Source organism: Pseudophryne corroboree, chromosome 3 (assembly GCF_028390025.1).
Source record: "Pseudophryne corroboree isolate aPseCor3 chromosome 3, aPseCor3.hap2, whole genome shotgun sequence".
NCBI lineage: Eukaryota > Metazoa > Chordata > Amphibia > Anura > Myobatrachidae > Pseudophryne > Pseudophryne corroboree.
The window spans coordinates 440,051,152-440,076,151 of NC_086446.1; the positions used below are offsets into that span (position 1 = coordinate 440,051,152).

General features: G+C 47.1%; 34 non-coding genes across 34 annotated transcripts; 16 read left to right on the forward strand and 18 right to left on the reverse strand.

Annotated features, from left to right (window-relative positions):
• Window positions 1-258: 258 nt before the first annotated feature.
• On the reverse strand, window positions 259-329 carry TRNAG-GCC (transfer RNA glycine (anticodon GCC)). The gene has a single exon. It is a non-coding gene; the product is annotated as a tRNA-Gly (tRNA).
• Window positions 330-436: 107 nt separating this feature from the next.
• TRNAK-CUU (transfer RNA lysine (anticodon CUU)) lies at window positions 437-509 on the forward strand. Its single transcript has one exon. It is a non-coding gene; the product is annotated as a tRNA-Lys (tRNA).
• Window positions 510-1,370: 861 nt separating this feature from the next.
• On the reverse strand, window positions 1,371-1,441 carry TRNAG-GCC (transfer RNA glycine (anticodon GCC)). The gene has a single exon. It is a non-coding gene; the product is annotated as a tRNA-Gly (tRNA).
• Window positions 1,442-2,482: 1,041 nt separating this feature from the next.
• TRNAD-GUC (transfer RNA aspartic acid (anticodon GUC)) lies at window positions 2,483-2,553 on the reverse strand. The gene has a single exon. It is a non-coding gene; the product is annotated as a tRNA-Asp (tRNA).
• A 112-nt stretch (window positions 2,554-2,665) lies between these two features.
• On the forward strand, window positions 2,666-2,738 carry TRNAK-CUU (transfer RNA lysine (anticodon CUU)). The gene has a single exon. It is a non-coding gene; the product is annotated as a tRNA-Lys (tRNA).
• Window positions 2,739-2,857: 119 nt separating this feature from the next.
• On the reverse strand, window positions 2,858-2,928 carry TRNAG-GCC (transfer RNA glycine (anticodon GCC)). Its single transcript has one exon. It is a non-coding gene; the product is annotated as a tRNA-Gly (tRNA).
• Window positions 2,929-3,035: 107 nt separating this feature from the next.
• Window positions 3,036-3,108, forward strand: TRNAK-CUU (transfer RNA lysine (anticodon CUU)). Its single transcript has one exon. It is a non-coding gene; the product is annotated as a tRNA-Lys (tRNA).
• Window positions 3,109-4,513: 1,405 nt separating this feature from the next.
• Window positions 4,514-4,586, forward strand: TRNAK-CUU (transfer RNA lysine (anticodon CUU)). The gene has a single exon. It is a non-coding gene; the product is annotated as a tRNA-Lys (tRNA).
• Window positions 4,587-5,447: 861 nt separating this feature from the next.
• TRNAG-GCC (transfer RNA glycine (anticodon GCC)) lies at window positions 5,448-5,518 on the reverse strand. Its single transcript has one exon. It is a non-coding gene; the product is annotated as a tRNA-Gly (tRNA).
• Window positions 5,519-5,625: 107 nt separating this feature from the next.
• TRNAK-CUU (transfer RNA lysine (anticodon CUU)) lies at window positions 5,626-5,698 on the forward strand. Its single transcript has one exon. It is a non-coding gene; the product is annotated as a tRNA-Lys (tRNA).
• An 866-nt stretch (window positions 5,699-6,564) lies between these two features.
• Window positions 6,565-6,635, reverse strand: TRNAG-GCC (transfer RNA glycine (anticodon GCC)). Its single transcript has one exon. It is a non-coding gene; the product is annotated as a tRNA-Gly (tRNA).
• Window positions 6,636-6,742: 107 nt separating this feature from the next.
• TRNAK-CUU (transfer RNA lysine (anticodon CUU)) lies at window positions 6,743-6,815 on the forward strand. Its single transcript has one exon. It is a non-coding gene; the product is annotated as a tRNA-Lys (tRNA).
• An 861-nt stretch (window positions 6,816-7,676) lies between these two features.
• TRNAG-GCC (transfer RNA glycine (anticodon GCC)) lies at window positions 7,677-7,747 on the reverse strand. Its single transcript has one exon. It is a non-coding gene; the product is annotated as a tRNA-Gly (tRNA).
• A 112-nt stretch (window positions 7,748-7,859) lies between these two features.
• Window positions 7,860-7,932, forward strand: TRNAK-CUU (transfer RNA lysine (anticodon CUU)). The gene has a single exon. It is a non-coding gene; the product is annotated as a tRNA-Lys (tRNA).
• An 861-nt stretch (window positions 7,933-8,793) lies between these two features.
• Window positions 8,794-8,864, reverse strand: TRNAG-GCC (transfer RNA glycine (anticodon GCC)). The gene has a single exon. It is a non-coding gene; the product is annotated as a tRNA-Gly (tRNA).
• Window positions 8,865-8,971: 107 nt separating this feature from the next.
• Window positions 8,972-9,044, forward strand: TRNAK-CUU (transfer RNA lysine (anticodon CUU)). The gene has a single exon. It is a non-coding gene; the product is annotated as a tRNA-Lys (tRNA).
• An 861-nt stretch (window positions 9,045-9,905) lies between these two features.
• On the reverse strand, window positions 9,906-9,976 carry TRNAG-GCC (transfer RNA glycine (anticodon GCC)). The gene has a single exon. It is a non-coding gene; the product is annotated as a tRNA-Gly (tRNA).
• Window positions 9,977-11,759: 1,783 nt separating this feature from the next.
• On the reverse strand, window positions 11,760-11,830 carry TRNAG-GCC (transfer RNA glycine (anticodon GCC)). Its single transcript has one exon. It is a non-coding gene; the product is annotated as a tRNA-Gly (tRNA).
• Window positions 11,831-11,937: 107 nt separating this feature from the next.
• Window positions 11,938-12,010, forward strand: TRNAK-CUU (transfer RNA lysine (anticodon CUU)). Its single transcript has one exon. It is a non-coding gene; the product is annotated as a tRNA-Lys (tRNA).
• Window positions 12,011-12,871: 861 nt separating this feature from the next.
• On the reverse strand, window positions 12,872-12,942 carry TRNAG-GCC (transfer RNA glycine (anticodon GCC)). The gene has a single exon. It is a non-coding gene; the product is annotated as a tRNA-Gly (tRNA).
• Window positions 12,943-13,049: 107 nt separating this feature from the next.
• TRNAK-CUU (transfer RNA lysine (anticodon CUU)) lies at window positions 13,050-13,122 on the forward strand. Its single transcript has one exon. It is a non-coding gene; the product is annotated as a tRNA-Lys (tRNA).
• Window positions 13,123-13,988: 866 nt separating this feature from the next.
• On the reverse strand, window positions 13,989-14,059 carry TRNAG-GCC (transfer RNA glycine (anticodon GCC)). The gene has a single exon. It is a non-coding gene; the product is annotated as a tRNA-Gly (tRNA).
• A 107-nt stretch (window positions 14,060-14,166) lies between these two features.
• TRNAK-CUU (transfer RNA lysine (anticodon CUU)) lies at window positions 14,167-14,239 on the forward strand. Its single transcript has one exon. It is a non-coding gene; the product is annotated as a tRNA-Lys (tRNA).
• An 861-nt stretch (window positions 14,240-15,100) lies between these two features.
• TRNAG-GCC (transfer RNA glycine (anticodon GCC)) lies at window positions 15,101-15,171 on the reverse strand. The gene has a single exon. It is a non-coding gene; the product is annotated as a tRNA-Gly (tRNA).
• A 112-nt stretch (window positions 15,172-15,283) lies between these two features.
• Window positions 15,284-15,356, forward strand: TRNAK-CUU (transfer RNA lysine (anticodon CUU)). The gene has a single exon. It is a non-coding gene; the product is annotated as a tRNA-Lys (tRNA).
• Window positions 15,357-16,217: 861 nt separating this feature from the next.
• TRNAG-GCC (transfer RNA glycine (anticodon GCC)) lies at window positions 16,218-16,288 on the reverse strand. The gene has a single exon. It is a non-coding gene; the product is annotated as a tRNA-Gly (tRNA).
• Window positions 16,289-16,395: 107 nt separating this feature from the next.
• Window positions 16,396-16,468, forward strand: TRNAK-CUU (transfer RNA lysine (anticodon CUU)). Its single transcript has one exon. It is a non-coding gene; the product is annotated as a tRNA-Lys (tRNA).
• Window positions 16,469-17,329: 861 nt separating this feature from the next.
• On the reverse strand, window positions 17,330-17,400 carry TRNAG-GCC (transfer RNA glycine (anticodon GCC)). The gene has a single exon. It is a non-coding gene; the product is annotated as a tRNA-Gly (tRNA).
• Window positions 17,401-19,183: 1,783 nt separating this feature from the next.
• Window positions 19,184-19,254, reverse strand: TRNAG-GCC (transfer RNA glycine (anticodon GCC)). Its single transcript has one exon. It is a non-coding gene; the product is annotated as a tRNA-Gly (tRNA).
• A 107-nt stretch (window positions 19,255-19,361) lies between these two features.
• Window positions 19,362-19,434, forward strand: TRNAK-CUU (transfer RNA lysine (anticodon CUU)). The gene has a single exon. It is a non-coding gene; the product is annotated as a tRNA-Lys (tRNA).
• Window positions 19,435-21,402: 1,968 nt separating this feature from the next.
• On the reverse strand, window positions 21,403-21,473 carry TRNAG-GCC (transfer RNA glycine (anticodon GCC)). Its single transcript has one exon. It is a non-coding gene; the product is annotated as a tRNA-Gly (tRNA).
• Window positions 21,474-21,580: 107 nt separating this feature from the next.
• On the forward strand, window positions 21,581-21,653 carry TRNAK-CUU (transfer RNA lysine (anticodon CUU)). Its single transcript has one exon. It is a non-coding gene; the product is annotated as a tRNA-Lys (tRNA).
• Window positions 21,654-22,509: 856 nt separating this feature from the next.
• TRNAG-GCC (transfer RNA glycine (anticodon GCC)) lies at window positions 22,510-22,580 on the reverse strand. Its single transcript has one exon. It is a non-coding gene; the product is annotated as a tRNA-Gly (tRNA).
• A 112-nt stretch (window positions 22,581-22,692) lies between these two features.
• On the forward strand, window positions 22,693-22,765 carry TRNAK-CUU (transfer RNA lysine (anticodon CUU)). Its single transcript has one exon. It is a non-coding gene; the product is annotated as a tRNA-Lys (tRNA).
• The last annotated feature ends 2,235 nt before the right edge of the window (window positions 22,766-25,000 follow it).

The following is a 25,000-nucleotide window of genomic DNA, read 5'->3' on the forward strand; positions in this document are numbered from 1 at the left end:
AGTGTACAAAACAAAGCAGGAGAGTCAGGATGCCTTGCCATCACCACAACTCCTTGGTTACCAAGCATTGCTAACTCAGTTGGTAAAGCATGAGACTCTTAATCTCAGGGTCGTGGGTTCGAGCCCTACATTGGTCGGATGTTTTTTTTCTTTTCCTGTACCATTGTATGTGGAACACTGTCAACTTGCACCACCACAGCGCAAATGGCTGTCCTCACTTTCACAAAATGCACTGCCATATCAGCAAAAATTCAGGACTGCATTGGCCAGAAATCGAACCCGGGCCTCCCGCGTGGCAGGCGAGAATTCTACCACTGAACCACCAATGCTCCACAGATACTTAACTTTACACTTACTCGTGTAATTTAGTGTATGAAATAAAGCAGGAGAGTCAGGATGCCTTGCCTTGCCATCACCTCCATACATTCTCAACCAAGCCTGGCTAGCTCAGTCGGTAGAGCATGAGACTCTTAATCTCAGGGTCGTGGGTTCGAGCCCCACGTTGGGTGGATGTCTTTTCTTTTCCTGTACCATTGTATGTGGAACACTGTATACTTGCACCACCACAGCGCAAATGGCTGTCCTCACTTTCACAAAATACACTGCCATATCAGCAAAAACTCAGGACTGCATTGGCCGGGAATCGATTCCGGGCCTCACGAGTGGCAGGCGAGAATTCTACCACTGAACCACCAATGCTCCACAGATGCCTAATTTTACACTTACTCATGTACTTTAGTGTATAAAACAAAGCAGGAGTGTCAGGATGCCTTGCCTTGCCATCACCTCCAAGCCTACGTAACCAAGCCCGACTAGCACAGTCGCTAGAGCATAAGACTATTAATCTTAGGGTCATGTATTTGAGCTCCATGTTGGGCAGTTGTTTTTTTCTCTTCCTTTACCATTGTATGTGGAACAGTGTATACTTGCATCACCACAGCGCAAATGGCTGTCCTCACTTTCACAAAATTCACTGCCCTATCAGCAAAAACTCAGGAATGTATTGACCGGGAATTGAACCCGGCATCCCACGTGGCCGGCTAGATTTCTACCACTGAACCACCAATGATCCACAGATGCTTAATTTTAGACTTACTCATGTACTTTAGTGTACAAAACAAAGCAGGAGAGTCAGGATGCCTTGCCTTGCCATCACCACAACTCCTCGGTTACCAAGCATTGCTAACTCAGTCGGTAAAGCATGAGACTCTTAATCTCAGGGTCGTGGGTTCGAGCCCCACATTGGGCGGATGTTTTTTTTCTTTTCCTGTACCATTGTATGTGGAACACTGTCAACTTGCACCACCACAGCGAAAATGGCTGTCCTCACTTTCACAAAATGCACTGCCATATCAGCAAAAACTCAGGACTGCATTGGCCGGGAATCGAACCCGGGCCTCCCGCGTGGCAGGCGAGAATTCTACCACTGAACCACCAATGCTCCACAGGTACTTAATTTTACACTTACTCGTGTACTTTAGTGTATGAAACAAAGCAGGAGTGTCAGGATGCCTTGCCTTGCCATCACCTCCATACATTCTCAACCAAGCCTGGCTAGCTCAGTCTGTAGAGCATGAGACTCTTAACCTCAGGGTCGTGGGTTCGAGCCCCACGTTGGGCGGATGTTTTTTCTTTTCCTGTACCATTGTATGTGGAACACTGTCAACTTGCACCACCACAGCGCAAATGGCTGTCCTCACTTTCACAAAATACACTGCCATATCAGCAAAAACTCAGGACTGCATTGGCCGGGAATCGATTCCGGGCCTCACGAGTGGCAGGCGAGAATTCTACCACTGAACCACCAATGCTCCACAGATGCCTAATTTTACACTTACTTATGTACTTTAGTGTATAAAACAAAGCAGGAGTGTCAGGATGCCTTGCCTTGCCATCACCTCCAAGCCTACGTAACCAAGCCCGACTAGCACAGTCGCTAGAGCATAAGACTATTAATCTTAGGGTCATGTATTTGAGCTCCATGTTGGGCAGTTGTTTTTTTCTCTTCCTGTACCATTGTATGTGGAACAGTGTATACTTGCATCACCACAGCGTAAATGGCTGTCCTCACTTTCACAAAATGCACTGCCCTATCAGCAAAAACTCAGGAATGTATTGACGGGGAATTGAACCCGGCCTCCCACGTGGCCGGCTAGATTTCTACCACTGAACCACCAATGATCCACAGATGCTTAATTTTAGACTTACTCATGTACTTTAGTGTACAAAACAAAGCAGGAGAGTCAGGATGCCTTGCCTTGCCATCACCACAACTCCTCGGTTACCAAGCATTGCTAACTCAGTCGGAAAAGCATGAGACTCTTAATCTCAGGATCGTGGGTTCGAGCCCCACATTGGGTGGATGTTTTTTTTCTTTTCCTGTACCATTGTATGTGGAACACTGTCAACTTGCACCACCACAGCGCAAATGGCTGTCCTCACTTTCACAAAATGCACTGCCATATCAGCAAAAACTCAGGACTGCATTGGTCGGGAATCGAACCCGGGCCTCCCGCGTGACAGGCGAGAATTCTACCACTGAACCACCAATACTACACAGGTACTTAATTTTACACTTACTCGTGTACTTTAGTGTATGAAACAAAGCAGGAGTGTCAGGATGCCTTGCCTTGCCTTGCCATCACCTCCATACATTCGCAACCAAGCCTGGCTAGCTCAGTCGGTAGAGCATGAGACTCTTAATCTCAGGGTCGTGGGTTCGAGCCCCACGTTGGGCGGATGTTTTTTCTTTTCCTGTACCATCGTATGTGGAACACTGTATACTTGCACCACCACAGCGCAAATAGCTGTCCTCACTTTTACAAAATACACTGCCATATCAGCAAAAACTCAGGACTGCATTGGCCGGGAATCGAACTCGGGCCTCCCGCGTGGCAGGCGAGAATTCTACCACTGAACCACCAATGCTCCACAGATACTTAATTTTACACTTACTCGTGTACTTTAGTGTATGAAATAAAGCAGGAGTGTCAGGATGCCTTGCCTTGCCATCACCTCCATACATTCTCAACCAAGCCTGGCTAGCTCAGTCGGTAGAGCATGAGACTCTTAATCTCAGGGTCGTGGGTTCGAGCCACACGTTGGGTGGATGTTTTTTCTTTTCCTGTACTATTGTATGTGGAACAGTGTATACTTGCATCACCAAAGCGCAAATGGCTGTCCTCACTTTCACAAAATGCACTGCCCTATCAGCAAAAACTCAGGAATGTATTGACCGGGAATTGAACCCGGCCTCCCACGTGGCCGGCTAGATTTTTACCACTGAACCACCAATGATCCACAGATGCTTAATTTTAGACTTACTCATGTACTTTAGTGTACAAAACAAAGCAGGAGAGTCAGGATGCCTTGCCATCACAACAACGCCTCGGTTACCAAGCATTGCTAACTCAGTCGGTAAAGCATGAGACTCTTAATCTCAGGGTCGTGGGTTTGAGCCCCACATTGGGCGGATGTTTTTTTTCTTTTCCTGTACCATTGTATGTGGAACACTGTCAACTTGCCCCACCACAGCGCAAATAGCTGTCCTCACTTTCACAAAATACACTGCCATATCAGCAAAAACTCAGGACTGCATTGGCCGGGAATCAATTCCGGGCCTCACGCGTGGCAGGCGAGAATTCTACCACTGAACCACCAATGCTCCACAGATGCCTAATTTTACACTTACTCATGTACTTTAGTGTATAAAACAAAGCAGGAGTGTCAGGATGCCTTGCCTTGCCATCACCTCCAAGCCTACGTAACCAAGCCCGACTAGCACAGTCGCTAGAGCATAAGACTATTAATCTTAGGGTCATGTATTTGAGCTCCATGTTGGGCAGTTGTTTTTTTCTCTTCCTGTACCATTGTATGTGGAACAGTGTATACTTGCATCACCACAGCGCAAATGGCTGTCCTCACTTTCACAAAATGCACTGCCCTATCAGCAAAAACTCAGGAATGTATTGACCGGGATTTGAACCCGGCCTCCCACGTGGCCGGCTAGATTTCTACCACTGAACCACCAATGATCCACAGATGCTTAATTTTAGACTTACTCATGTACTTTAGTGTACAAAACAAAGCAGGAGAGTCAGGATGCCTTGCCATCACCACAACGCCTCGGTTACCAAGCATTGCTAACTCAGTCGGTAAAGCATGAGACTCTTAATCTCAGGGTCGTGGGTTTGAACCCCACATTGGGCGGATGTTTTTTTTCTTTTCCTGTACCATTGTATGTGGAACAGTGTATACTTGCACCACCACAGCGCAAATGGCTGTTCTCACTTTCACAAAATGCACTGCCATATCAGCAAAAACTCAGGACTGCATTGGCCGGGAATCGAACCCAGACCTCCCGCATGGCAGGCGAGAATTCTATCACTGAACCACCAATGTTCCACAGATACTTAATTTTACACTTGCTCGTGTACTTTAGTGTATGAAACAAAGCAGGAGTGTCAGGATGCCTTGCCTTGCCTTGCCATCACCTCCACACATTCACAACCAAGCCTGGCTAGCTCAGTCGGTAGAGCATGAGACTCTTAATCTCAGGGTCGTGGGTTCGAGCCCCACGTTGGGCGGATGTTTTTTCTTTTCCTGTACCATTGTATGTGGAACACTGTATACTTGCACCACCACAGCGCAAATGGCTGTCCTCACTTTCACAAAATACACTGCCATATCAGCAAAAACTCAGGACTGCATTGGCCGTGAATCAATTCCGGGCCTCACGCGTGGCAGGCGAGAATTCTACCACTGAACCACCAATGCTCCACAGATGCCTAATTTTACACTTACTCATGTACTTTAGTGTATAAAACAAAGCAGGAGTGTCAGGATGCCTTGCCTTGCCATCACCTCCAAGCCTACGTAACCTAGCCCGACTAGCACAGTCGCTAGAGCATAAGACTATTAATCTTAGGGTCATGTATTTGAGCTCCATGTTGGGCAGTTGTTTTTTTCTCTTCCTGTACCATTGTATGTGGAACAGTGTATACTTGCATCACCACAGCGCAAATGGCTGTCCTCACTTTCACAAAATGCACTGCCCTATCAGCAAAAACTCAGGAATGTATTGACCGGGAATTGAACCCGGCCTCCCACGTGGCCGGCTAGATTTCTACCACTGAACCACCAATGATCCACAGATGCTTATTTTTAAACTTACTCATGTACTTTAGTGTACAAAACAAAGCAGGAGAGTCAGGATGCCTTCCCTTTCCATCACCACAACTCCTCGGTTACCAAGCATTGCTAACTCAGTCGGTAAAGCATGAGACTCTTAATCTCAGGGTCGTGGGTTCGAGCCCCACATTGGGCGGATGTTTTTTTTCTTTTCCTGTACCATTGTATGTGGAACACTGTCAACTTGCACCACCACAGCGCAAATGGCTGTCCTCACTTTCACAAAATGCACTGCCATATCAGCAAAAACTCAGGACTGCATTGGCCGGGAATCGAACCCGGGCCTCCCGCGTGGCAGGCGAGAATTCTACCACTGAACCACCAATGCTCCACAGATACTTAATTTTACACTTACTCGTGTACTTTAGTGTATGAAACAAAGCAGGAGTGTCAGGATGCCTTGCCTTGCCATCACCTCCATACATTCTCAACCAAGCCTGGCTAGCTCAGTCGGTAGAGCATGAGACTCTTAATCTCAGGGTCGTGGGTTCGAGCCCCACGTTGGGCGGATGTTTTTTCTTTTCCTGTACCATTGTATGTGGAACACTGTATACTTGCACCACCACAGCGCAAATGGCTGTCCTCACTTTCACAAAATACACTGCCATATCAGCAAAAACTCAGGACTGCATTGGCCGGGAATCGATTCCGGGCCTCACGCGTGGCAGGCGAGAATTCTACCACTGAACCACCAATGCTCCACAGATGCCTAATTTTACACTTACTCATGTACTTTAGTGTATAAAACAAAGCAGGAGTGTCAGGATGCCTTGCCTTGCCTTGCCATCACCTCCAAGCCTACGTAACCAAGCCCGACTAGCACAGTCGCTAGAGCATAAGACTATTAATCTTAGGGTCATGTATTTGAGCTCCATGTTGGGCAGTTGTTTTTTTCTCTTCCTGTACCATTGTATGTGGAACAGTGTATACTTGCATCACCACAGCGCAAATGGCTGTCCTCACTTTCACAAAATGCACTGCCCTATCAGCAAAAACTCAGGAATGTATTGACCGGGAATTGAACCCGGCCTCCCACGTGGCCGGCTAGATTTCTACCACTGAACCACCAATGATCCACAGATGCTTAATTTTAGACTTACTCATGTACTTTAGTGTACAAAACAAAGCAGGAGAGTCAGGATGCCTTGCCTTGCCATCACCACAACTCCTCGGTTACCAAGCATTGCTAACTCAGTCAGTAAAGCATGATACTCTTAATCTCAGGGTCGTGGGTTCGAGCCCCACATTGGGCGGATGTTTTTTTTCTTTTCCTGTACCATTGTATGTGGAACACTATCAACTTGCCCCACCACAGCACAAATGGCTGTCCTCACTTTCACAAAATGCACTGCCATATCAGCAAAAACTCAGGACTGCATTGGCCGGGAATCAAACCCAGGGCTCCCGCTTGGCAGGCGAGAACTCTACCACTGAACCACCAATGCTCCACAGATACTTAATTTTACACTTACTCGTGTACTTTAGTGTATGAAACAAAGCAGGAGTGTCAGGATGCCTTGCCTTGCCATCACCTCCATACATTCACAACCAAGTCTGGCTAGCTCAGTCGGTAGAGCATGAGACTCTTAATCTCAGGGTCGTGGGTTTGAGCCCCACGTTGGGCGGACGTTTTTTCTTTTCCTGTACCATTGTATGTGGAACACTGTATACTTGCACCACCACAGCGCAAATGGCTGTCCTCACTTTCACAAAATACACTGCCATATCAGCAAAAACTCAGGACTGCATTGGCCGGGAATCGATTCTGGGCCTCACGCGTGGCAGGCGAGAATTCTACCACTGAACCACCAATGCTCCACAGATGCCTAATTTTACACTTACTCATGTACTTTAGTCTATAAACCAAAGCAGGATTGTCAGGATGCCTTGCCTTGCCATCACCTCCAAGCCTACGTAACCTAGCCCGACTAGCACAGTCGCTAGAGCATAAGACTATTAATCTTAGGGTCATGTATTTGAGCTCCATGTTGGGCAGTTGTTTTTTTCTCTTCCTGTACCATTGTATGTGGAACAGTGTATACTTGCATCACCACAGCGCAAATGGCTGTCCTCACTTTCACAAAATGCACTGCCCTATCAGCAAAAACTCAGGAATGTATTGACCGGGAATTGAACCCGGCCTCCCACGTGGCCGGCTAGATTTCTACCACTGAACCACCAATGATCCACAGATGCTTATTTTTAAACTTACTCATGTACTTTAGTGTACAAAACAAAGCAGGAGAGTTAGGATGCCTTCCCTTTCCATCACCACAACTCTTCGGTTACCAAGCATTGCTAACTCAGTCGGTAAAACATGAGACTCTTAATCTCAGGGTCGTGGGTTCGAGCCCCACATTGGGCGGATGTTTTTTTTCTTTTCCTGTACCATTGTATGTGGAACACTGTCAACTTGCACCACCACAGCGCAAATGGCTGTTCTCACTTTCACAAAATGCACTGCCATATCAGAAAAAACTCAGGACTGCATTGGCCAGGAATCGAACCCGGGGCTCCCGCGTGGCAGGCGAGAATTCTACCACTGAACCACCAATGCTCCACAGATACTTAATTTTACACTTACTCGTGTACTTTAGTGTATGAAACAAAGCAGGAGTGTCAGGATGCCTTGCCTTGCCTTGCCATCACCTCCACACATTCACAACCAAGCCTGGCTAGCTCAGTCGGTAGAGCATGAGACTCTTAATCTCAGGGTCGTGGGTTCGAGCCCCACGTTGGGCGGATGTTTTTTCTTTTCCTGTACCATTGTATGTGGAACACTGTATACTTGCACCACCACAGCGCAAATGGCTGTCCTCACTTTCACAAAATACACTGCCATATCAGCAAAAACTCAGGACTGCATTGGCCGGGAATCAATTCCGGGCCTCACGCGTGGCAGGCGAGAATTCTACCACTGAACCACCAATGCTCCACAGATGCCTAATTTTACACTTACTCATGTACTTTAGTGTATAAAACAAAGCAGGAGTGTCAGGATGCCTTGCCTTGCCATCACCTCCAAGCCTACGTAACCTAGCCCGACTAGCACAGTCGCTAGAGCATAAGACTATTAATCTTAGGGTCATGTATTTGAGCTCCATGTTGGGCAGTTGTTTTTTTCTCTTCCTGTACCATTGTATGTGGAACAGTGTATACTTGCATCACCACAGCGCAAATGGCTGTCCTCACTTTCACAAAATGCACTGCCCTATCAGCAAAAACTCAGGAATGTATTGACCGGGAATTGAACCCGGCCTCCCACGTGGCCGGCTAGATTTCTACCACTGAACCACCAATGATCCACAGATGCTTATTTTTAAACTTACTCATGTACTTTAGTGTACAAAACAAAGCAGGAGAGTCAGGATGCCGTCCCTTCCCATCACCACAACTCCTCGGTTACCAAGCATTGCTAACTCAGTCGGTAAAGCATGAGACTCTTAATCTCAGGGTCGTGGGTTCGAGCCCCACATTGGGCGGATGTTTTTTTTCTTTTCCTGTACCATTGTATGTGGAACACTGTCAACTTGCACCACCACAGCGCAAATGGCTGTCCTCACTTTCACAAAATGCACTGCCATATCAGCAAAAACTCAGGACTGCATTGGCCGGGAGTCGAACCCGGGCCTCCCGCGTGGCAGGCGAGAATTCTACCACTGAACCACCAATGCTCCACAGATACTTAATTTTACACTTACTCGTGTACTTTAGTGTATGAAACAAAGCAGGAGTGTCAGGATGCCTTGCCTTGCCATCACCTCCATACATTCTCAACCAAGCCTGGCTAGCTCAGTCGGTAGAGCATGAGACTCTTAATCTCAGGGTCGTGGGTTTGAGCCCCACGTTGGGCGGATGTTTTTTCTTTTCCTGTACCATTGTAAGTGGAACACTGTATACTTGCACCACCACAGCGCAAATGGCTGTCCTCACTTTCACAAAATACACTGCCATATCAGCAAAAACTCAGGACTGCATTGGCCGGGAATCGATTCCGGGCCTCACGCGTGGCAGGCGAGAATTCTACCACTGAACCACCAATGCTCCACAGATGCCTAATTTTACACTTACTCATGTACTTTAGTGTATAAAACAAAGCAGGAGTGTCAGGATGCCTTGCCTTGCCATCACCTCCAAGCCTACGTAACCAAGCCCGACTAGCACAGTCGCTAGAGCATAAGACTATTAATCTTAGGGTCATGTATTTGAGCTCCATGTTGGGCAGTTGTTTTTTTCTCTTCCTGTACCATTGTATGTGGAACAGTGTATACTTGCATCACCACAGCGCAAATGGCTGTCCTCACTTTCACAAAATGCACTGCCCTATCAGCAAAAACTCAGGAATGTATTGACCGGGAATTGAACCCGGCCTCCCACGTGGCCGGCTAGATTTCTACCACTGAACCACCAATGATCCACAGATGCTTAATTTTAGACTTACTCATGTACTTTAGTGTACAAAACAAAGCAGGAGAGTCAGGATGCCTTGCCTTGCCATCTTCACAACTCCTCGGTTACCAAGCATTGCTAACTCAGTCAGTAAAGCATGATACTCTTAATCTCAGGGTCGTGGGTTCGAGCCCCACATTGGGCGGATGTTTTTTTTCTTTTCCTGTACCATTGTATGTGGAACACTATCAACTTGCCCCACCACAGCACAAATGGCTGTCCTCACTTTCACAAAATGCACTGCCATATCAGCAAAAACTCAGGACTGCATTGGCCGGGAATCAAACCCAGGGCTCCCGCGTGGCAGGCGAGAATTCTACCACTGAACCACCAATGCTCCACAGATACTTAATTTTACACTTGCTCGTGTACTTTAGTGTATGAAACAAAGCAGGAGTGTCAGGATGTCTTGCCTTGCCATCACCTCCACACATTCTCAAATAAGCCTGGCTAGCTCAGTCGGTAGAGCATGAGAGTCTTAATCTCAGGGTCGTGGGTTCGAGCCCCACGTTGTGCGGATGTTTTTTCTTTTCCTGTACCATTGTATGTGGAACACTGTATACTTGCACCACCACAGCGCAAATGGCTGTCCTCACTTTCACAAAATACACTGCCATATCAGCAAAAATTCAGGACTGCATTGGCCGGGAATCGATTCCGGGCCTCACGCGTGGCAGGCGAGAATTCTACCACTGAACCACCAATGCTCCACAGATGCCTAAATTTACACTTACTCATGTACTTTAGTGTATAAAACAAAGCAGGAGTGTCAGGATGCCTTGCCTTGCCATCACCTCCAATCCTACGTAACCAAGCCCGACTAGCACAGTTGCTAGAGCATAAGACTATTAATCTTAGGGTCATGTATTTGAGCTCCATGTTGGGCAGTTGTTTTTTTCTCTTCCTGTACCATTGTATGTGGAACAGTGTATACTTGCATCACCACAGCGCAAATGGCTGTCCTCACTTTCACAAAATGCACTGCCCTATCAGCAAAAACTCAGGAATGTATTGACCGGGAATTGAACCCGGCCTCCCACGTGGCCGGCTAGATTTCTACCACTGAACCACCAATGATCCACAGATGCTTAATTTTAGACTTACTCATGTACTTTAGTGTACAAAACAAAGCAGGAGAGTCAGGATGCCTTGCCTTGCCATCACCACAACTCCTCGGTTACCAAGCATTGCTAACTCAGTCGGTAAAGCATGAGACTCTTAATCTCAGGGTTGTTGGTTTGAGCCCCACATTGGGCGGATGTTTTTTTTCTTTTCCTGTACCATTGTATGTGGAACACTGTCAACTTGCCCCACCACAGCGCAAATAGCTGTCCTCACTTTCACAAAATACACTGCCATATCAGCAAAAACTCAGGACTGCATTGGCCGGGAATCGATTCCGGGCCTCACGCGTGGCAGGCGAGAATTCTACCACTGAACCACCAATGCTCCACAGATGCCTAATTTTACACTTACTCATGTACTTTAGTGTATAAAACAAAGCAGGAGTGTCAGGATGCCTTGCCTTGCCATCACCTCCAAGCCTACGTAACCAAGCCCGACTAGCACAGTCGCTAGAGCATAAGACTATTAATCTTAGGGTCATGTATTTGAGCTCCATGTTGGGCAGTTGTTTTTTTCTCTTCCTGTACCATTGTATGTGGAACAGTGTATACTTGCATCACCACAGCGCAAATGGATGTCCTCACTTTCACAAAATGCACTGCCCTATCAGCAAAAACTCAGGAATGTATTGACCGGGATTTGAACCCGGCCTCCCACGTGGCCGGCTAGATTTCTACCACTGAACCACCAATGATCCACAGATGCTTAATTTTAGACTTACTCATGTACTTTAGTGTACAAAACAAAGCAGGAGAGTCAGGATGCCTTGCCTTGCCATCACCACAGCTCCTCGGTTACCAAGCATTGCTAACTCAGTCGGTAAAGCATGAGACTCTTAATCTCAGGGTCGTGGGTTCGAGCCCCACATTGGGCGGATGTTTTTTTTCTTTTCCTGTACCATTGTATGTGGAACACTGTCAACTTGCACCACCACAGTGCAAATGGCTGTCCTCACTTTCACAAAATGCACTGCCATATCAGCAAAAACTCAGGACTGCATTGGCCGGGAATCGAACCCGGGCCTCCCACGTGGCAGGCGAGAATTCTACCACTGAACCACCAATGCTCCACAGATACTTAATTTTACACTTACTCGTGTACTTTAGTGTATGAAACAAAGCAGGAGTGTCAGGATGCCTTGCCTTGCCATCACCTCCATACATTCTCAACCAAGCCTGGCTAGCTCAGTCGGTAGAGCATGAGACTCTTAATCTCAGGGTCGTGGGTTCGAGCCCCACGTTGGGCGGATGTTTTTTCTTTTCCTGTACCATTGTATGTGGAACACTGTATACTTGCACCACAACAGCGCAAATGGCTGTCCTCACTTTCACAAAATACACTGCCATATCAGGAAAAACTCAAGACCGCATTGGCCGGGAATCGATTCCGGGCCTCACGCGTGGCAGGCGAGAATTCTACCACTGAACCACCAATGCTCCACAGATGCCTTATTTTACACTTACTCATGTACTTTAGTGTATAAAACAAAGCAGGAGTGTCAGGATGCCTTGCCTTGCCATCACCTCCAAGCCTACGTAATCAAGCCCGACTAGCACAGTCGCTAGAGCATAAGACTATTAATCTTAGGGTCATGTATTTGAGCTCCATGTTGGGCAGTTGTTTTTTTCTCTTCCTGTACCATTGTATGTGGAACAGTGTATACTTGCATCACCACAGCGCAAATGGCTGTCCTCACTTTCACAAAATGCACTGCCCTATCAGCAAAAACTCAGGAATGTATTGACCGGGAATTGAACCCGGCCTCCCACGTGGCCGGCTAGATTTCTACCACTGAACCACCAATGATCCACAGATGCTTATTTTTAAACTTACTCATGTACTTTAGTGTACAAAACAAAGCAGGAGAGTCAGGATGCCTTCCCTTTCCATCACCACAACTCCTCGGTTACCAAGCATTGCTAACTCAGTCGGTAAAGCATGAGACTCTTAATCTCAGGGTCGTGGGTTCGAGCCCCACATTGGGCGGATGTTTTTTTTCTTTTCCTGTACCATTGTATGTGGAACACTGTCAACTTGCACCACCACAGCGCAAATGGCTGTCCTCACTTTCACAAAATGCACTGCCATATCAGCAAAAACTCAGGACTGCATTGGCCGGGAATCGAACCCGGGCCTCCCGCGTGGCAGGCGAGAATTCTACCACTGAACCACCAATGCTCCACAGATACTTAATTTTACACTTACTCGTGTACTTTAGTGTATGAAACAAAGCAGGAGTGTCAGGATGCCTTGCCTTGCCATCACCTCCATACATTCTCAACCAAGCCTGGCTAGCTCAGTCGGTAGAGCATGAGACTCTTAATCTCAGGGTCGTGGGTTCGAGCCCCACGTTGGGCGGATGTTTTTTCTTTTCCTGTACCATTGTATGTGGAACACTGTATACTTGCACCACCACAGCGCAAATGGCTGTCCTCACTTTCACAAAATACACTGCCATATCAGCAAAAACTCAGGACTGCATTGGCCGGGAATCGATTCCGGGCCTCACGCGTGGCAGGCGAGAATTCTACCACTGAACCACCAATGCTCCACAGATGCCTAATTTTACACTTACTCATGTACTTTAGTGTATAAAACAAAGCAGGAGTGTCAGGATGCCTTGCCTTGCCTTGCCATCACCTCCAAGCCTACGTAACCAAGCCCGACTAGCACAGTCGCTAGAGCATAAGACTATTAATCTTAGGGTCATGTATTTGAGCTCCATGTTGGGCAGTTGTTTTTTTCTCTTCCTGTACCATTGTATGTGGAACAGTGTATACTTGCATCACCACAGCGCAAATGGCTGTCCTCACTTTCACAAAATGCACTGCCCTATCAGCAAAAACTCAGGAATGTATTGACCGGGAATTGAACCCGGCCTCCCACGTGGCCGGCTAGATTTCTACCACTGAACCACCAATGATCCACAGATGCTTAATTTTAGACTTACTCATGTACTTTAGTGTACAAAACAAAGCAGGAGAGTCAGGATGCCTTGCCTTGCCATCACCACAACTCCTCGGTTACCAAGCATTGCTAACTCAGTCAGTAAAGCATGATACTCTTAATCTCAGGGTCGTGGGTTCGAGCCCCACATTGGGCGGATGTTTTTTTTCTTTTCCTGTACCATTGTATGTGGAACACTATCAACTTGCCCCACCACAGCACAAATGGCTGTCCTCACTTTCACAAAATGCACTGCCATATCAGCAAAAACTCAGGACTGCATTGGCCGGGAATCAAACCCAGGGCTCCCGCTTGGCAGGCGAGAACTCTACCACTGAACCACCAATGCTCCACAGATACTTAATTTTACACTTACTCGTGTACTTTAGTGTATGAAACAAAGCAGGAGTGTCAGGATGCCTTGCCTTGCCATCACCTCCATACATTCACAACCAAGCCTGGCTAGCTCAGTCGGTAGAGCATGAGACTCTTAATCTCAGGGTCGTGGGTTTGAGCCCCACGTTGGGCGGACGTTTTTTCTTTTCCTGTACCATTGTATGTGGAACACTGTATACTTGCACCACCACAGCGCAAATGGCTGTCCTCACTTTCACAAAATACACTGCCATATCAGCAAAAACTCAGGACTGCATTGGCCGGGAATCGATTCTGGGCCTCACGCGTGGCAGGCGAGAATTCTACCACTGAACCACCAATGCTCCACAGATGCCTAATTTTACACTTACTCATGTACTTTAGTCTATAAACCAAAGCAGGATTGTCAGGATGCCTTGCCTTGCCATCACCTCCAAGCCTACGTAACCTAGCCCGACTAGCACAGTCGCTAGAGCATAAGACTATTAATCTTAGGGTCATGTATTTGAGCTCCATGTTGGGCAGTTGTTTTTTTCTCTTCCTGTACCATTGTATGTGGAACAGTGTATACTTGCATCACCACAGCGCAAATGGCTGTCCTCACTTTCACAAAATGCACTGCCCTATCAGCAAAAACTCAGGAATGTATTGACCGGGAATTGAACCCGGCCTCCCACGTGGCCGGCTAGATTTCTACCACTGAACCACCAATGATCCACAGATGCTTATTTTTAAACTTACTCATGTACTTTAGTGTACAAAACAAAGCAGGAGAGTTAGGATGCCTTCCCTTTCCATCACCACAACTCTTCGGTTACCAAGCATTGCTAACTCAGTCGGTAAAACATGAGACTCTTAATCTCAGGGTCGTGGGTTCGAGCCCCACATTGGGCGGATGTTTTTTTTCTTTTCCTGTACCATTGTATGTGGAACACTGTCAACTTGCACCACCACAGCGCAAATGGCTGTTCTCACTTTCACAAAATGCACTGCCATATCAGAAAAAACTCAGGACTGCATTGGCCAGGAATCGAACCCGGGGCTCCCGCGTGGCAGGCGAGAATTCTACCACTGAACCACCAATGCTCCACAGATACTTAATTTTACACTTACTCGTGTACTTTAGTGTATGAAACAAAGCAGGAGTGTCAGGATGCCTTGCCTTGCCTTGCCATCACCTCCACACATTCACAACCAAGCCTGGCTAGCTCAGTCGGTAGAGCATGAGACTCTTAATCTCAGGGTCGTGGGTTCGAGCCCCACGTTGGGCGGATGTTTTTTCTTTTCCTGTACCATTGTATGTGGAACACTGTATACTTGCACCACCACAGCGCAAATGGCTGTCCTCACTTTCACAAAATACACTGCCATATCAGCAAAAACTCAGGACTGCATTGGCCGGGAATCAATTCCGGGCCTCACGCGTGGCAGGCGAGAATTCTACCACTGAACCACCAATGCTCCACAGATGCCTAATTTTACACTTACTCATGTACTTTAGTGTATAAAACAAAGCAGGAGTGTCAGGATGCCTTGCCTTGCCATCACCTCCAAGCCTACGTAACCTAGCCCGACTAGCACAGTCGCTAGAGCATAAGACTATTAATCTTAGGGTCATGTATTTGAGCTCCATGTTGGGCAGTTGTTTTTTTCTCTTCCTGTACCATTGTATGTGGAACAGTGTATACTTGCATCACCACAGCGCAAATGGCTGTCCTCACTTTCACAAAATGCACTGCCCTATCAGCAAAAACTCAGGAATGTATTGACCGGGAATTGAACCCGGCCTCCCACGTGGCCGGCTAGATTTCTACCACTGAACCACCAATGATCCACAGATGCTTATTTTTAAACTTACTCATGTACTTTAGTGTACAAAACAAAGCAGGAGAGTCAGGATGCCGTCCCTTCCCATCACCACAACTCCTCGGTTACCAAGCATTGCTAACTCAGTCGGTAAAGCATGAGACTCTTAATCTCAGGGTCGTGGGTTCGAGCCCCACATTGGGCGGATGTTTTTTTTCTTTTCCTGTACCATTGTATGTGGAACACTGTCAACTTGCACCACCACAGCGCAAATGGCTGTCCTCACTTTCACAAAATGCACTGCCATATCAGCAAAAACTCAGGACTGCATTGGCCGGGAGTCGAACCCGGGCCTCCCGCGTGGCAGGCGAGAATTCTACCACTGAACCACCAATGCTCCACAGATACTTAATTTTACACTTACTCGTGTACTTTAGTGTATGAAACAAAGCAGGAGTGTCAGGATGCCTTGCCTTGCCATCACCTCCATACATTCTCAACCAAGCCTGGCTAGCTCAGTCGGTAGAGCATGAGACTCTTAATCTCAGGGTCGTGGGTTTGAGCCCCACGTTGGGCGGATGTTTTTTCTTTTCCTGTACCATTGTAAGTGGAACACTGTATACTTGCACCACCACAGCGCAAATGGCTGTCCTCACTTTCACAAAATACACTGCCATATCAGCAAAAACTCAGGACTGCATTGGCCGGGAATCGATTCCGGGCCTCACGCGTGGCAGGCGAGAATTCTACCACTGAACCACCAATGCTCCACAGATGCCTAATTTTACACTTACTCATGTACTTTAGTGTATAAAACAAAGCAGGAGTGTCAGGATGCCTTGCCTTGCCATCACCTCCAAGCCTACGTAACCAAGCCCGACTAGCACAGTCGCTAGAGCATAAGACTATTAATCTTAGGGTCATGTATTTGAGCTCCATGTTGGGCAGTTGTTTTTTTCTCTTCCTGTACCATTGTATGTGGAACAGTGTATACTTGCATCACCACAGCGCAAATGGCTGTCCTCACTTTCACAAAATGCACTGCCCTATCAGCAAAAACTCAGGAATGTATTGACCGGGAATTGAACCCGGCCTCCCACGTGGCCGGCTAGATTTCTACCACTGAACCACCAATGATCCACAGATGCTTAATTTTAGACTTACTCATGTACTTTAGTGTACAAAACAAAGCAGGAGAGTCAGGATGCCTTGCCTTGCCATCTTCACAACTCCTCGGTTACCAAGCATTGCTAACTCAGTCAGTAAAGCATGATACTCTTAATCTCAGGGTCGTGGGTTCGAGCCCCACATTGGGCGGATGTTTTTTTTCTTTTCCTGTACCATTGTATGTGGAACACTATCAACTTGCCCCACCACAGCACAAATGGCTGTCCTCACTTTCACAAAATGCACTGCCATATCAGCAAAAACTCAGGACTGCATTGGCCGGGAATCAAACCCAGGGCTCCCGCGTGGCAGGCGAGAATTCTACCACTGAACCACCAATGCTCCACAGATACTTAATTTTACACTTGCTCGTGTACTTTAGTGTATGAAACAAAGCAGGAGTGTCAGGATGTCTTGCCTTGCCATCACCTCCACACATTCTCAAATAAGCCTGGCTAGCTCAGTCGGTAGAGCATGAGAGTCTTAATCTCAGGGTCGTGGGTTCGAGCCCCACGTTGTGCGGATGTTTTTTCTTTTCCTGTACCATTGTATGTGGAACACTGTATACTTGCACCACCACAGCGCAAATGGCTGTCCTCACTTTCACAAAATACACTGCCATATCAGCAAAAATTCAGGACTGCATTGGCCGGGAATCGATTCCGGGCCTCACGCGTGGCAGGCGAGAATTCTACCACTGAACCACCAATGCTCCACAGATGCCTAAATTTACACTTACTCATGTACTTTAGTGTATAAAACAAAGCAGGAGTGTCAGGATGCCTTGCCTTGCCATCACCTCCAATCCTACGTAACCAAGCCCGACTAGCACAGTTGCTAGAGCATAAGACTATTAATCTTAGGGTCATGTATTTGAGCTCCATGTTGGGCAGTTGTTTTTTTCTCTTCCTGTACCATTGTATGTGGAACAGTGTATACTTGCATCACCACAGCGCAAATGGCTGTCCTCACTTTCACAAAATGCACTGCCCTATCAGCAAAAACTCAGGAATGTATTGACCGGGAATTGAACCCGGCCTCCCACGTGGCCGGCGAGATTTCTACCACTGAACCACCAATGATCCACAGATGCTTAATTTTAGACTTACTCATGTACTTTAGTGTACAAAACAAAGCAGGAGAGTCAGGATGCCTTGCCTTGCCATCACCACAACTCCTCGGTTACCAAGCATTGCTAACTCAGTCGGTAAAGCATGAGACTCTTAATCTCAGGGTTGTTGGTTTGAGCCCCACATTGGGCGGATGTTTTTTTTCTTTTCCTGTACCATTGTATGTGGAACACTGTCAACTTGCCCCACCACAGCGCAAATAGCTGTCCTCACTTTCACAAAATACACTGCCATATCAGCAAAAACTCAGGACTGCATTGGCCGGGAATCGATTCCGGGCCTCACGCGTGGCAGGCGAGAATTCTACCACTGAACCACCAATGCTCCACAGATGCCTAATTTTACACTTACTCATGTACTTTAGTGTATAAAACAAAGCAGGAGTGTCAGGATGCCTTGCCTTGCCATCACCTCCAAGCCTACGTAACCAAGCCCGACTAGCACAGTCGCTAGAGCATAAGACTATTAATCTTAGGGTCATGTATTTGAGCTCCATGTTGGGCAGTTGTTTTTTTCTCTTCCTGTACCATTGTATGTGGAACAGTGTATACTTGCATCACCACAGCGCAAATGGATGTCCTCACTTTCACAAAATGCACTGCCCTATCAGCAAAAACTCAGGAATGTATTGACCGGGATTTGAACCCGGCCTCCCACGTGGCCGGCTAGATTTCTACCACTGAACCACCAATGATCCACAGATGCTTAATTTTAGACTTACTCATGTACTTTAGTGTACAAAACAAAGCAGGAGAGTCAGGATGCCTTGCCTTGCCATCACCACAGCTCCTCGGTTACCAAGCATTGCTAACTCAGTCGGTAAAGCATGAGACGCTTAATCTCAGGGTCGTGGGTTCGAGCCCCACATTGGGCGGATGTTTTTTTTCTTTTCCTGTACCATTGTATGTGGAACACTGTCAACTTGCACCACCACAGTGCAAATGGCTGTCCTCACTTTCACAAAATGCACTGCCATATCAGCAAAAACTCAGGACTGCATTGGCCGGGAATCGAACCCGGGCCTCCCACGTGGCAGGCGAGAATTCTACCACTGAACCACCAATGCTCCACAGATACTTAATTTTACACTTACTCGTGTACTTTAGTGTATGAAACAAAGCAGGAGTGTCAGGATGCCTTGCCTTGCCATCACCTCCATACATTCTCAACCAAGCCTGGCTAGCTCAGTCGGTAGAGCATGAGACTCTTAATCTCAGGGTCGTGGGTTCGAGCCCCACGTTGGGCGGATGTTTTTTCTTTTCCTGTACCATTGTATGTGGAACACTGTATACTTGCACCACAACAGCGCAAATGGCTGTCCTCACTTTCACAAAATACACTGCCATATCAGGAAAAACTCAAGACCGCATTGGCCGGGAATCGATTCCGGGCCTCACGCGTGGCAGGCGAGAATTCTACCACTGAACCACCAATGCTCCACAGATGCCTTATTTTACACTTACTCATGTACTTTAGTGTATAAAACAAAGCAGGAGTGTCAGGATGCCTTGCCTTGCCATCACCTCCAAGCCTACGTAATCAAGCCCGACTAGCACAGTCGCTAGAGCATAAGACTATTAATCTTAGGGTCATGTATTTGAGCTCCATGTTGGGCAGTTGTTTTTTTCTCTTCCTGTACCATTGTATGTGGAACAGTGTATACTTGCATCACCAAAGCGCAAATGGCTGTCCTCACTTTCACAAAATGCACTGCCCTATCAGCAAAAACTCAGGAATGTATTGACCGGGAATTGAACCCGGCCTCCCACGTGGCCGGCTAGATTTTTACCACTGAACCACCAATGATCCACAGATGCTTAATTTTAGACTTACTCATGTACTTTAGTGTACAAAACAAAGCAGGAGAGTCAGGATGCCTTGCCATCACCACAACGCCTCGGTTACCAAGCATTGCTAACTCAGTCGGTAAAGCATGAGACTCTTAATCTCAGGGTCGTGGGTTCGAGCCCCACATTGGGCGGATGTTTTTTTTCTTTTCCTGTACCATTGTATGTGGAACAGTGTATACTTGCACCACCACAGCGCAAATGGCTGTTCTCACTTTCACAAAATGCACTGCCATATCAGCAAAAACTCAGGACTGCATTGGCCGGGAATCGAACCCAGACCTCCCGCATGGCAGGCGAGAATTCTATCACTGAACCACCAATGTTCCACAGATACTTAATTTTACACTTGCTCGTGTACTTTAGTGTATGAAACAAAGCAGGAGTGTCAGGATGTCTTGCCTTGCCATCACCTCCATACATTCTCAAATAAGCCTGGCTAGCTCAGTCGGTAGAGCATGAGAGTCTTTATCTCAGGGTCGTGGGTTCGAGCCCCACGTTGTACGGATGTTTTTTCTTTTCCTGTACCATTGTATGTGGAACACTGTATACTTGCACCACCACAGCGCAAATGGCTGTCCTCACTTTCACAAAATACACTGCCATATCAGCAAAAATTCAGGACTGCATTGGCCGGGAATCGATTCCGGGCCTCACGCGTGGCAGGCGAGAATTCTACCACTGAACCACCAATGCTCCACAGATGCCTAAATTTACACTTACTCATGTACTTTAGTGTATAAAACAAAACAGGAGTGTCAGGATGCCTTGCCTTGCCATCACCTCCAATCCTACGTAACCAAGCCCGACTAGCACAGTTGCTAGAGCATAAGACTATTAATCTTTGGGTCATGTATTTGAGCTCCATGTTGGGCAGTTGTTTTTTTCTCTTCCTGTACCATTGTATGTGGAACAGTGTATACTTGCATCACCACAGCGCAAATGGCTGTCCTCACTTTCACAAAATGCACTGCCCTATCAGCAAAAACTCAGGAATGTATTGACCGGGAATTGAACCCGGCCTCCCACGTGGCCGGCTAGATTTCTACCACTGAACCACCAATGATCCACAGATGCTTAATTTTAGACTTACTCATGTACTTTAGTGTACAAAACAAAGCAGGAGAGTCAGGATGCCTTGCCTTGCCATCACCACAACTCCTCGGTTACCAAGCATTGCTAACTCAGTCGGTAAAGCATGAGACTCTTAATCTCAGGGTTGTGGGTTTGAACCCCACATTGGGCGGATGTTTTTTTTCTTTTCCTGTACCATTGTATGTGAAACACTGTCAACTTGCCCCACCACAGCACAAATGGCTGTCCTCACTTTTACAAAATACACTGCCATATCAGCAAAAACTCAGGACTGCATTGGCCAGGAATCGAACCCGGGCCTCCCGCGTGGCAGGCGAGAATTCTACCACTGAACCACCAATGCTCCACAGATACTTAATTTTACACTTACTCGTGTACTTTAGTGTATGAAACAAAGCAGGAGTGTCAGGATGCCTTGCCTTGCCATCACCTCCATACATTCTCAACCAAGCCTGGCTAGCTCAGTCGGTAGAGCATGAGACTCTTAATCTCAGGGTCGTGGGTTCGAGCCCCACGTTGGGCGGATGTTTTTTCTTTTCCTGTACCATTGTATGTGGAACACTGTATACTTGCACCACAACAGCGCAAATGGCTGTCCTCACTTTCACAAAATACACTGCCATATCAGGAAAAACTCAAGACCGCATTGGCCGGGAATCGATTCCGGGCCTCACGCGTGGCAGGCGAGAATTCTACCACTGAACCACCAATGCTCCACAGATGCCTTATTTTACACTTACTCATGTACTTTAGTGTATAAGACAAAGCAGGAGTGTCAGGATGCCTTGCCTTGCCATCACCTCCAAGCCTACGTAATCAAGCCCGACTAGCACAGTCGCTAGAGCATAAGACTATTAATCTTAGGGTCATGTATTTGAGCTCCATGTTGGGCAGTTGTTTTTTTCTCTTCCTGTACCATTGTATGTGGAACAGTGTATACTTGCATCACCAAAGCGCAAATGGCTGTCCTCACTTTCACAAAATGCACTGCCCTATCAGCAAAAACTCAGGAATGTATTGACCGGGAATTGAACCCGGCCTCCCACGTGGCCGGCTAGATTTTTACCACTGAACCACCAATGATCCACAGATGCTTAATTTTAGACTTACTCATGTACTTTAGTGTACAAAACAAAGCAGGAGAGTCAGGATGCCTTGCCATCACCACAACGCCTCGGTTACCAAGCATTGCTAACTCAGTCGGTAAAGCATGAGACTCTTAATCTCAGGGTCGTGGGTTCGAGCCCCACATTGGGCGGATGTTTTTTTTCTTTTCCTGTACCATTGTATGTGGAACACTGTCAACTTGCCCCAACACAGCACAAATGGCTGTCCTCACTTTCACAAAATGCACTGCCATATCAGCAAAAACTCAGGACTGCATTGGCCAGGAATCGAACCCGGGGCTCCCGCGTGGCAGGCGAGAATTCTACCACTGAACCACCAATGCTCCACAGATACTTAATTTTACACTTACTCGTGTACTTTAGTGTATGAAACAAAGCAGGAGTGTCAGGATGCCTTGCCTTGCCTTGCCATCACCTCCATACATTCACAACCAAGCCTGGCTAGCTCAGTCGGTAGAGCATAAGACTCTTAATCTCAGGGTCGTGGGTTTGAGCCCCACGTTGGGCGGATGTTTTTTCTTTTCCTGTACCATTGTATGTGGAACACTGTATACTTGCACCACCACAGCGCAAATGGCTGTCCTCACTTTCACAAAATACACTGCCATATCAGCAAAAACTCAGGACTGCATTGGCCGGGAATCGATTCCGGGCCTCACGCGTGGCAGGCGAGAATTCTACCACTGAACCACCAATGCTCCACAGATGCCTAATTTTACACTTACTCATGTACTTTAGTGTATAAAACAAAGCAGGAGTGTCAGGATGCCTTGCCTTGCCATCACCTCCAAGCCTACGTAACCTAGCCCGACAAGCACAGTCGCTAGAGCATAAGACTATTAATCTTAGGGTCATGTATTTGAGCTCCATGTTGGGCAGTTGTTTTTTTCTCTTCCTGTACCATTGTATGTGGAACAGTGTATACTTGCATCACCACAGCGCAAATGGCTGTCCTCACTTTCACAAAATGCACTGCCCTATCAGCAAAAACTCAGGAATGTATTGACCGGGAATTGAACCCGGCCTCCCACGTGGCCGGCTAGATTTCTACCACTGAACCACCAATGATCCACAGATGCTTATTTTTAAACTTACTCATGTACTTTAGTGTACAAAACAAAGCAGGAGAGTTCGGATGCCTTCCCTTTCCATCACCACAACTCCTCGGTTACCAAGCATTGCTAACTCAGTCGGTAAATCATGAGATTCTTAATCTCAGGGTCGTGGGTTCGAGCCCAACATTGGACGGATGTTTTTTTTCTTTTCCTGTACCATTGTATGTGGAACACTGTCAACTTGCACCACCACAGCGCAAATGGCTGTCCTCACTTTCACAAAATGCACTGCCATATCAGCAAAAACTCAGGCCTCCCGCGTGGAAGGCGAGAATTCTACCACTGAACCACCAATGCTCCACAGGTACTTAATTTTACACTTACTCGTGTACTTTAGTGTATGAAACAAAGCAGGAGTGTCAGGATGCCTTGCCTTGCCATCACCTCCATATATTCTCAACCAAGCCTGGCTAGCTCAGTCGGTAGAGCATGAGACTCTTAATCTCAGGGTCGTGGGTTAGGGCCCCATGTTGGGCGGATGTTTTTTCTTTTCCTGTACCATTGTATGTGGAACACTGTATACTTGCCCCACCACAGCGCAAATGGCTGTCCTCACTTTCACAAAATACACTGCCATATCAGCAAAAACTCAGGACTGCATTGGCCGGGAATCGATTCCAGGCCTCACGCGTGGCAGGCGAGAATTCTACCACTGAACCACCAATGCTCCACAGATGCCTAATTTTACACTTACTCATGTACTTTAGTGTATAAAACAAAGCAGGAGTGTCAGGATGCCTTGCCTTGCCATCACCTCCAAGCCTACGTAACCAAGCCCGACTAGCACAGTCGCTAGAGCATAAGACTATTAATCTTAGGGTCATGTATTTGAGCTCCATGTTGGGCAGTTGTTTTTTTCTCTTCCTGTACCATTGTATGTGGAACAGTGTATACTTGCATCACCACCGCGCAAATGGCTGTCCTCACTTTCACAAAATGCACTGCCCTATCAGCAAAAACTCAGGAATGTATTGACCGGGAATTGAACCCGGCCTCCCACGTGGCCGGCTAGATTTCTACCACTGAACCACCAATGATCCACAGATGCTTAATTTTAGACTTACTCATGTACTTTAGTGTACAAAACAAAGCAGGAGAGTCAGGATGCCTTCCCTTTCCATCACCACAACTCCTCGGTTACCAAGCATTGCTAACACAGTCGGTAAAGCATGAGACTCTTAATCTCAGGGTCGTGGGTTCGAGCCCCACATTGGGCAGATGTTTTTTTTCTTTTCCTGTACCATTGTATGTGGAACACTGTTAACTTGCACCACCAAAGCGCAAATGGCTGTCCTCACTTTCACAAAATGCACTGCCATATCAGCAAAAACTCAGGCCTCCCGCGTGGAAGGCGAGAATTCTACCACTGAACCACCAATGCTCCACAGGTACTTAATTTTACACTTACTCGTGTACTTTAGTGTATGAAACAAAGCAGGAGTGTCTAGATGCCTTGCCTTGCCTTGCCATCACCTCCATGCATTCGCAACCAAGCCTGGCTAGCTCAGTCGGTAGAGCATGAGACTCTTAATCTCAGGGTCGTGGGTTAGGGCCCCATGTTGGGCGGATGTTTTTTCTTTTCCTGTACCATTGTATGTGGAACACTGTAGACTTGCACCACCACAGCG